A 12,030-nucleotide genomic window follows, 5' to 3' on the forward strand; every position below is an offset into this window, starting at 1 on the left:
GTATCTTTGAGGGAAGATCTTGAAGATGGAATTATACAAGTTGGGAAAGACTATTGAGAATCAAAAGATTAAAATCCAGCTTTCCCTACATCATTTGAATGAATAAAGAGATGATTTAAAGCATTCATTGAAGATAGGAAATAGATAGCTATTGGGGAGATTGACACACATTACCAAGAGGAAGACACTACTAATTTTTTTGTGTATATGTGAATTGTGGGCCTCAAATCCTCACACACACTCCAACATAGTCATTACTTGAGAGATCATCCTAGAATGAACATTGAATTGTTGATCTAAGTACCCTAAAAGTGTGACTTGTTGCCTTCTAACCAGAAGGATTTTTCTTTTTCTCTCAAACTGGGAAGTGGACAACCTGACCTTTTAGTATGAAGGATTTATGTAGCTATATGATAGTGCAATTAATCTAGATGTATGCAATTCTAATCTAATAACAAGCAAAGAAAATTAAGATATATGAGTGCATTTTAATCTAGATGATATTTAACACTAAGGAATTGGGTATCTATTTCAACAATAATTTGATGCAATTCAACTCCCACCCTCAGAATGAAGAATTAGAAGCCTCCTAAATAGAATTCTTGAAATCAAACAATGGTCGAGATCAATTGGAATGGATGGTCAAGATCAAAGTTGAGATTTAGTTAGGATGGAAGATTCCCAATGTAGGTGAGGTTAACTAACTTAGATCCTAAGTATAATAAATATTTAACTGAAATTCACTTGAGTGTGAGAATAAGTTAATTAAGTCAATTCCAATTCAAGAGATAGATCACTTAGAATTCCCATTCCTGAATCGAAGACAAGATTTGGAAGATTATTTAATTTAATAAAATGAGATATGACTTCATAAATGCATATTTCTAATTAATCGAGTAATTAAACCCAATAATTGAAATATAGACATTATCTCATTAAATTAAATATGTTTAATTGCTTCACACATTAGCTTGAAAAAGTAATTTAATTTAATTAAACTATGGACACTTACAATTAAATCAAATTAAATCAATGGGTTTAATGTAGCTAATTCGAGTCGATAGTTAGGAATTAAATAGAGGATGTGATTAATGTAGATTAGGGTTCTCTACATCTAACAATTAGGTCAAGCAGCAATAACCAAAATAAGAATTGCCTAGTAAAATAGTACTTAGGGTTGATCAAAATAGACCAAAATTGGTTTACATGGAAATGTGCCAATTTTGGGGTTTTACATTTGCCCCTCTTTGAATGAATGTGCAAGCAACACGTTCAATTCAAAGAAATCATAAGTATGAAGCATATATCAAGAAATGAGATTGGTTCTAAAATTGATGACACAAAGACAAATTGATAAGCTTTTAAAGGTTTTCTCTAGAATGAAGCTTAACCTTAGGGATCCAGATAGAACACCTAGATACCAAGATTGATAAGCTTTTAAAGATTATATCGAAAACAAAGCTTAACCTTAAGGGATCTAGTTAGAACACCTAGATACCTAAATTGATAAGCTTTTAAAGATTAGATACCTAAATTGATAAGCTTTTAAAGATTATCTCCAGAATGGAGCTTAACCTTAAGGGATCAAGATAGAACATATAGATACCTAAATTGATAAGCTTTTAAAGATTATCTCCAGAATGGAGTTTAACCTTAAGGGATCCAGATAGAACATCTAGATACCTAAATTGATAAGCTTTTAAGATTATCTTCAAAATGAAGCTTAACCAAAGGGATCCAAATAGAACACCTAGATACCTAGATTGATAAACTTTTAAAGATTATCTCTAGAATGGAGCTTGACCTTAAGGGATTCAAATAGAACACCTAGATACCTAAATTTATAAACTTTTAAAGATTATATCTAGAATGGAGCTTAACCTTAAGGGATCCAAATAGAACACCTAGATACCTAGCCATAAAAGATAGTAAGATCCCATAATGAGTCATAGAATCATCCCTAGAATGAGGCTTGAACCTTAGGAGTCAGGGTTTAGACTGTCCCGATACTTGTCCATCAAAATCTAATAGGGACTTGCTATAAGATGTGATTAGCTGACCAAAAGATGAGATAGATGACATAGATGTCATAAAGAAATGGGAAAATATGCCTCAAGTGACAAGATACCCTGAATGATGAGGACATGAGATTCAGATTGAGTTGAAATTTAGGTTCAATGATGTAATCATCTAGCCCCCTCAAGAACAAAATGGAAAGATGACACACCAAAAATATGATGTAGAATAGAAAATGGAGAGAAATTAAAGAAATTAGAGATTTAGAAGAATATAGAAGAGATTAGAATGATTAAAAGAAAATTTGGAGCCGATTAGAAGTGATTTCGAGGTCCAGAAGACCAAGTTTGACTAGAGGTTGACTAGAGTTGACCAAGGTTGATTGTTTTGTTCAAAAATTTGGAAAATTTGAAGAAATTATGATTTGAAAAGATTCCAAGATTCACAAAGTATCAAAAGGATGGACTACACAGGCATTCGATTACGTTGGTCCCAAATTTTTAAAATGTGATTTTGAGCTACTTAAGTGTCATATTTGAAATTTGATCTCGAAAATGGATTCAAAGTGGTCAAATTAGCAAGGGGGTTGATTTTCATGGCAATCAAAGCACTTTGAAAAATTAGATCAAAACCTATATAAGGGCCCAAAGGGTCATTTTCAAATCATTTGCACTTATTTGCTAATGAGTGATAACTGATGGAGCCATATATTTGTAGATACAAAGGCTAGCTTACTCAGATAGATCTGGTAAAGACTGAGTAGTGGAAAGGTTGTCTCGATGACTTGGTGGCAATAGTATGGCCGCCCTGTAGAGAGACTAACAATTGGGATGATGTGCCCCAGTAGCTAGGGCACATGTTCACTTTGCGACCATTGATAGGTCAATCTGTATAGATAGTGAAGAAATTCCCACTAACTTGCATGTGGCAACAATATGGTAGGCCACAAGATATATTGTAGGAGTACTACTCCTATGCATGACTAGCTAGAGATTTGGACCAAGGGTGGTCCCCAAGATTGGATCTTGGGATATCAATGATAGATGTGCATAACTTGGTTACGACATAGTGGGACTACCTGCTAGTAGTAGCAGACGAGGGGATGACTCCTACATATCAGGCTTATTTTGTGAGTCATCCTTTCCTAAGATTTATAGATCCAGTGGGGATGGTCGTACCGATCCAACTAGTACAAGCACTGTAGAAACCACCACAATAGCCATAGTAGCTATAATAGGTGAGACATAGGACATGCCAAGTGCAGATCCCAACAAAGAAGATGAGAGTGGACCCAGGTCCAGGATGTAGTGGGATAAGGTAGAGGAGGCCATGAGGGGAGATGGGATCTCTAGGAACCATAGGAGGAGATGCACAGAGGCCTCATATAGAGGTAGAGCAGCTGACAGAGCATCCAACTATGCAAGGTGATGAGGAGATGTAGGACTAGCCTACTATAGGGACCCAAGATGCTCTAAGCAGAGCTAGAGAGTGGATTCACACCATGTAGTGGTAGCTAGGAGAGATACAAATATAGGTAGTGGTGAGAGACTCCTGAATTGTTGAATGGGAGCATGAGATCCAAGAGCTAAGAGGGTAGTTGGAGTGAGCCACATAGAGATCAGAGCAGCAAAAAGATGAGATTTGACTATAGTCAGCCAGAGCAGCTTACTACTTTGTAGCTTATGCTATAGTTGTTCCAAATGAGGCCAAGCAGTTGCCTTAATTTTCATAGTATGCATGAGATTCCAAGGGTGCATGACCTACAATGAGACCAAAGATGCCTCCTCCTCCTCCTCCTCTACTAGCAGGATATGAGGGGGAAGGAGAGAGTTAGATTCATATATGCTTTGATTTCGATCTTAGTGATTGGTGTACTAGCAACATGTTGTACCATTTTTTTGAGATCAATAGTGCTCAAGCAGAATCCATTTTTTTGCACAAATGTACACTTTTTGGTATATATATATGCACACATGCACAGACATAAACACACATGCATACATACATAAATATGAGATTTTGAGTCAAGTACCATTTGCATGTGTCACCTTTTTGTCTTTATAGCTTACTGTACATGAGATGTTTATTCTTTGATTTTGATGTATGAATGTAGTGTGTCATGAGATATGTATGAAATACAAAATGTGAATGAACTAACATCTCAAGAAACATGATACTTTGAGGAAGCCAAAAATCCCTCATCACAAAGGGTGTAGGTGAATTAGTCATTGAACCATGTACTTATGCAATGCAAGATGATACTATATACAATTAATAGGCTAGATGCAACCCTAGTTCTAATTACCAAGCTTCGACAATTATCATCATTGAGCATTTAGCTAAATCCAAAAATGTCATACAATCCCCACTAACATTACAATCATGAGAATATGAATATGACACATGTTCTAGTTTTGTTGGGATTAAATGTAAGCATTTGAGGCACAAGAAGCCAGAATGACCAAAACATTTATCCCTTTTAATGTAGCAAGCAAACATAAGCATCAAAGCATAAACATTAGGATGACTAGAATGTTTCTTGCATGCAAACACACTAGACACATGAGAGATCCTTCTTATGCTAAGTAGTTAGTAAGTTTTCTATTCACAATGACCCTTACTTTCATAACCTGAGATAGAAGTGTGCTATGTATACTTGGAGTGACCCGTATGTTCACCTAGTAGGATGAGTATTAGTATTTCCTATAGCATAAAGAGTTCACTCTAACAAGCAAGGAGAAGAATAAAATTTACTAATGTATTCATATAAAAGGAGTTAAGGTACACATGACCATCCAATACGAGATGGAGGCCCTTATAGTGGACACCCCTTTTATGTGGATGTTTTAGATCATTGGAAGTAAACCATAAACAAAAAGCAAAGAAAAAATCATGCCCCTAGTCCTCACTTCTCTATTCGAAAGAGACATCATTGATTTTCTTGAAGAGACATAATAAAGTGAAAGGAAAACAAACAAAGAAAAGCTTGATGTATACCAAAAAAGTTCATCATTTTGAGTTCATTTTCTGGGTTATAGGATTGATGTCAAGTGTCAATGTCCAAAACATAGATGAAATAAATATCTTTAGTAGGGTGATAATAGTAGATAGACATGGTTAGAACAACTAGTGAGTGAAGTCAAAGAGGAATCTTCAATAAGAACCACCTTAGTAGGAAATTAAGTCATGACAGATAGATGCAGTTAGGAAAAACTAGTGACTGACATGAGAGAGATCTTCCATGAGAGGAATCTCAAAAAAGTGACATGAGCAAAAGGAGGTAGATGTAGTTAGAATAACCAGTGACTATCATGAGAGATGTTCCATGAGAGGAATCTCAAAAAGTGACACTAGCAATAGTAGTCAGATGCAGTTAGAACAACTAGTGACTAAATTCAAAGAGGAATCTTTAGTAAGAAGAACCTTAGTAGGAAACTAAGAAACAATACACAAATGCAGTTAGGAAAAACTAATGACTGATGTGAGAGAGATCTTCCATGAGAGGAATCTCAAAAAGTGACGTGAGCGATAGTAGGCAAACATAGTTAGAATAACTGGTGACTATTGTGGGAGATGTTCCATGAGAAGAATCTCAAAAAGTGACACTAGCGACAGTAGGTAGATGCAGTTAGAACAACTAGTGATTGTCATGAGAGATGTTCCATGAGAGGAATCTCCAAAAGTGACACTAGAAATAGTAACTAGATGTAGTTAGAACAACTGGTAACTATCACAAGAGATGTTCCATGAAAGGAATCTCAAAAAGTGACACTAGCAACAGTAGGTAGATGTAGTTAGAATAACTAGTGACTATCACGAGAGAGACTCCTATGAAATTGTTGGGTGTTTCCCTTGAGTAATGAGAAGATTCAAACCTTGGTACACGGGTGAAACTAGAAATCTAAAGCAAGAAAGCAACTATACAGGAAGCCAGAAGATGTGCTGCAAGATATGGCATTTGAAGCAAGAGGCATCTATTTACCAGGTTTTCACCTTCTTGGCAAAGATTTTGTTTTTTGCTACCACAATGCTTGTTTGCCAAGTTTTCATCAACGACACTTTTTTTCTTTTTCAATTTTTTTTTTTTTTTTCTCTTTTTAAAGGTGCCTATTGCTAGGTTTTCACTAAGGTAATGATTTTTTTTAGGATTTTTTATAATTTTTTTATTTTTTGTTTTTGTTTTTTCAAGACATTTAGATATATACAGAGAGTTTTGGAAAACATATCGGCTATAGAACCACTTCAGGTGGAGAGTATTGATGGGCTCCTTGAGCACCTATCCCTCAACTGTAGAAAGTTGGTAAGCACCAGATCTAAACACTACTGTGACTATGTAGGGACCAAGCCTGTTGGGTTCAAACTTCCCTTTTTGAACCCTTTGTTGTTGATTCTTATGGTTTTCTCTCAGAATAAGATCTTCCAGTTGAAAGTCATGTGGCTTAACTTTCTTATTGTAACTTCTAGACATATGTTGTTGATAAGCTCAAAGATGATCACAAGCCACTTGCTGATGTTCATCTAATAATACTAGCTCTTGAAGTTGAGATATTCTTTATTCATCGTCAGTAATGAGGCACTTCATGGAAATTCTTAGGGTGGGGATCTCAACATCAATCAGATGCACAAAATCTACTTCGTATACTAAAGGAAAGGGCATTGTACCTATTGGAGTTCTAATACTTGTTCTGTAGGCCTATAAAGCTAGATTAATATAAAGGGGCTAGTCCCTTCTAGATTTGCTAACTGTACAATGCAAGATATTAAGAATCACCTTATTGGATGCCTCTGCTTAACCATTACCCTAGGGGTAATAGATAGAAGACTAATGTTGTGTGATTCTAAACTGTTTGCATAACTCTTTAAGATCCTTTTTTTTTAAATCGTTCTCCATTATCAGTAATAATGGAGGAAGGTACACCATATCTACATATGACATAATTCATGATGAACAAAGCTACAATTTTTCCATTTCCTAAAGAGAGAGTGACTACCTCCACCCTCTTAGTGAAGTAGTCTATAGCTATAATAATGAACTTATGTCCATTTGAAGAAGATGGGTGAATCTAACCCACAAGATGGAAGACCTATTGGTGGAATGGCCATAGTGTGATAAATGGAATTAACTCCTTAGCTTGAGCATAAATCAGATTCCCATGAAGTTGGCATTGTTTATAGGACCTGGCATGTTTGATTGCCTCTTGCTCCATATTTGGCCAATAGTAACCAACTCTAATAAGTTTATGAGCTAGTGTCAAGCCATTTGAGTGAGATCTGCAAATGCCCTCATGGGTATTGATTAAGGTACATTTGGACTCATCAAGTTCTAGACACCTAAGGAGTGTTCCGTCAAGACATCTCCTAAACAAGTTGTTAGCAATAATGACATACTGTGAAACATTGTGGATAAGGTGACATTTTTCATTCCAAGTTAGATTGTTTGAAATGGTTTGATCATGCAGATATGAGTACATATGGTGGTAGAGGGATGAGTCATGTCCTACAATAAAATAGATCATCTAAGATTCAAGGGTATCATAGGTAGGTTAAAGTAATGTTTCCACTAGGAACTCATGTTGAAGATCATTCTCCAACAACTATAAAAAGGAAGCAAGAGTAGCCATGGCATCACTCACTTGTTTACTCAAGGAATCGGTTGAAAAGTGATATTTTCAAAGTATTTTTTTAGATCATCCACCATGCATTTATGAGGGATAAATTTCTCATTTTTCATTTGATATACATCATTGACCTGGGTTATTATGAGTTGTGAATCACTTAGATGTTCAACTGATCCACTCTCCATTCAACTGCAATTTGCATGCCATTAATGAGAGCTTCATATTCTACAATATTGTTCATAGAAGAAAATAGAATCTTGTATACCTTAGGAAGTGAATACCTCTATGGTGTTATGAATAGTAGTCCAACACTAGATCCCTATTGTGTGAAGGAACCATCAAAGAACATCAAGCAAGTTTGGTGTGTGAGCATCTGAATTGATTCATTAGGGAAGTCAACATTTAGTTGAAGAAGACTCTGCATTAGTGCCTCTGCTAACTAATCAGCAATTGCTTGTCCTTTGGTAGCCTTTTGTTCAACATATTGAATGTCAAACTCACTCAAGATCATGATCCACTTAGCTAATCTCTCTATTAGAGCCACCTTGCTAAGTAAGTACTTTAGTGGCTCAATCTTAGCAACCAATCACGTAGTATGGGAAAGCATGTAGTGTCTCAACATTTGGGAAGCAAAGATAACTACCAAACAAGCATTCTCAATCATACTATAATTCTTTTCATAGGAGATCAATGTGCAAGTTAGATAGTAAATGGCTCTTTCCTTGTAATCATTGTCCTCTTGAGCTAGCAAGATACCCAAAGATGTCTCTCTTGCTAAGATGTATAAAATAAGGGGCTTCCTATGAATAGGATACATCAAGATCAATTGATTGGCAAGGTATTGCTTTATCTGTGTTAGACTCTAATTGCAATCTTGGCTCCAATTATATTTCACACCTTTATGTAGAGTCTTGGTAAAAGGTTGTAACCCATCTACCAGTTGTGAGATGAATCTATGAATGGATTGAAGTCTTCCATGTAAGCCCCTCATCTAATTGGTATAATGACATGGATGCATGTCCATGACTGCTTGAACTTTCTCTAGATCGACCTAGATTCCTTTTGTAGACATGATGTAGCCAAGTAATTTCTCAAATGTCACACTGAGTACACATTTCTTGGGATTAAGTCATATACTAAATTTCTACATGTGATCCAAGATAGGTCCCAAATCTTGAAGGTCAGTGTTGCATTTTGTACTCTTAACCAAAGTATTATCCACATGGTCTTCCATTTTTTTATGCATCATGTCGTGAATAATTATAGTGAATGCCCTTTGATATGTAGCACTAGCATTTTTTAGATCAAATGGCATCACGTTCTAATAGAAAGTTCCCCATGCACAAGTGAAAGTAGTCTTTTCCTAATCTTCTAGTGCAATTTTGGTCTAATTATAACTAGACAATCTATCCATGAGTGAGTACATCTCATATCATTACATCATGTCTACTATCATATCAATGTTAGGGAGTGGAAAATAATCCTTTAGATATGCTAATTTTAGATCTCATAAATCTATATAGATTCTAATAGATTTTTCATGCTTGGACACTAGAACAATGTTTGTTATCCATTGAACATAATCAATAGTGCAGATGAAATTGACCTTCATAAGCTTTTCTAATTTATCTTTAACAAGAAATGCAACATGAGGATTAATTTTCTTAAGTTTTTGTTTGATTGGTTTAACTCTCGGTGTGATAGAAAAGTGATGCACAATGAGATTAGGATCTAATTCTATCATGTCTGAGTATGTCCACACAAATTTTATCTTTTTCTCTACGAAGAAAGCAATGAATTCCTATTTTTCTTTTGGAGATAGTGATTGTGCAAGATGTATCATGTGAGGTCATTCCTCTATTCCCAAGTTGATTGGTTGTGTTGGTTCTATCAAAACTAATTATCTTTACTAAAAATGACTAGGAAGTGCATCAAATATCTCATTTGTGGGTGCCTCAGAGAGGCTTTCACCCTTGAATACATCTTTTAGTTTTACTTTTTTAGTTTTTGACACTACCACAATGTGGTTGTCACTATCAGACCCTCTATTTTTTTCTTTTTGATTGTATGATTGAGATATTTGATACCAGTTTTAGTCATGTTGATACTTTGTTCACTGGTGGAAGACATTATTGGTTCAATGAATTTTAAGTAGCAAGCAAGAGCATAATCATTTTGGAATGTGAGGACTTCAATAGATGCATTGGAATTCTAGCCTATGAACTTAGGATAGGTGAGTGAAAGAGATGTGGTGAGTTTGATTGCATTCATGGTATAACCATTAAATGCTTACATGAGAAATTCAAGACCTAGAGTAGCTTAGTCCACAAGTGTGTTCGAATGCCTTTGAGCACTAACATCATTAATTGAAGACTTGAGGACACTAGTTGGATAATAATCATATGACCTAACCCTAGATGATTCACCTAATTCAAGGAGGTTTTCATAAACATGAACTTTATCTATGTCTTTTTCTGTAGTTGCTTCTAAGAGAGAATCAAATTCATACTCTCGAGAATCCGTACTACATGGAGATAGACTAAAGAATTCCCCAATAGTGATAGAAAAAACTCTCATTCATCATCTAGATTTCTACAAAGGTACTCAATGTGTAAAGCATGACTAGACTCTCCCTATTCTTATTGATTATGATGTGAACCAATAGTATCCTTAGAAGAATCACTATCAACATCCATGGTGTTGACATGTGGTACAAATTCATCTAGTTCTGCAAATAATTTAGCTAGATCATTAGGAATTGGATAAGGATCCTCATTGTCATCATTATCTTCATGGTCATTAGACTCAGATTGAGGCTTATGTTTAGATGAACTCTCAGGATTTGGTATGAATTTGTTACTCCCTAGATGAAAGGGAATCTTCTTGAAGCCTAGACCAAATGTGCCTATATTCCTTCTGGCTATCATTTTGATAGGATCAACTAGACCGTTTTTGTTGCATCCAATAGGACTAGTCCCCTTGTAGCCAGAACATTTCATGAGTCTAAGATCAAGACCATACTTCTTAGGAGTAATTTCACAAGATTGTTCAATGAGGTCAACTAGAGCTTCCTATTTGTAGATCCATGTAGAAATGGCTCTATTTTTGGCTTCCTCCTCAAGAGGAACAATAGCTTTGACAAAAGTACCATTGTACTTAGTTTGAGGTGTCAACAAAAAAGGTCTCTTTGCTTCAGATGGCCTCCCATAGTGCTGGGCAGACTCAGGAAGAGATGTCAGAGACAACATTGGTTCTATGTGATATTGACCCATTCCAATTTCTTTTAGCTTGAGTGACTTCTCAATTTGTTTCATCTTGTTATCATGATGGTCTATAGATTCCCTATTATAGGTACAAAGTTCTCAGCAAATTTCAACATATTACAAGTATACCTAGTACTTGCAAGTATGGTGACTTCAAAGCCATGAAATAGGAATTTTATGCATTGATGGGAAGTGGAAGGCATATCACACATCTCATGTATCCATCCTCTTTGTAGCAAAATATTGTAAGCTAAGGGGATGTCCAGGATTTGACAAGTGACATCCCTTTCTACAAAACTAATGCAGAGAGGCAACACCACAAGACCTAAAGATTTTTGTTCAACTTCATCATATGCTTTGATAGTTATCCTATGACTGGGATCAATGGACTCTTCAAAATAGTCCAATTATTTGAGTAGAGCAAAAGAGGCAATGTTTAAACCAACTCCATTATCAATGACCACATGACAGACATGTTTCTAGTGTATCATGACCTCAATGTTTAGAGGTTGATTATGTGGGTGACTTAATGAATTGTCCTCCTCCTTAGAGAAGGGCATATAGTAAAGTGAGTTTAGATGACCTACCATAGATTGGAACCTCTCAAGATCAAGATCTTGAGGTACAATTGCCTTAGTGAGGGCTTTGTCAAGAATATACCTATGAGTAGGCGAGATTTTGAGCAGCTCAATGATTGTGATTTGAGCATTAGTTTGTTGTAACTGATTAAGGATCCTATAGATAATAGCCACAGACATTGTTGCAAGTTTTTTTCCTTTTCCAAAAGGACCAGCAAGAGATTTGTGTTTATGTTGTTCAAGATCAAGAGCAGAAGGCACATGGCCTTTGAGTACCCACTTGGCATGAGAACATGTAACAACATTGGGACAAGATTGTGATGGTTTGTTGTTAAATTTATTGGAAGAAGGGTCCCTTAAGACAAATGGTGTCTTAGGTTTAGTTTTTTCTTGTTTCCCTTGATGGTGATGACATCACAATACTCAACATCCATAGGTTCAATCATGTGGACTATCTCATCATCATCATCATTAGCGTATGTGTAGTCGATCTTGTTACAAGATTTCTATTTTGAGGTTTCTCCATTTTTGTAAGATAGGAATGGCTCTTTGAAA

Source organism: Cupressus sempervirens, chromosome 5 (genome assembly GCF_028749045.1).
Source record: "Cupressus sempervirens isolate cs-2001-9-10 chromosome 5, ASM2874904v1, whole genome shotgun sequence".
Lineage (NCBI taxonomy): Eukaryota > Viridiplantae > Streptophyta > Pinopsida > Cupressales > Cupressaceae > Cupressus > Cupressus sempervirens.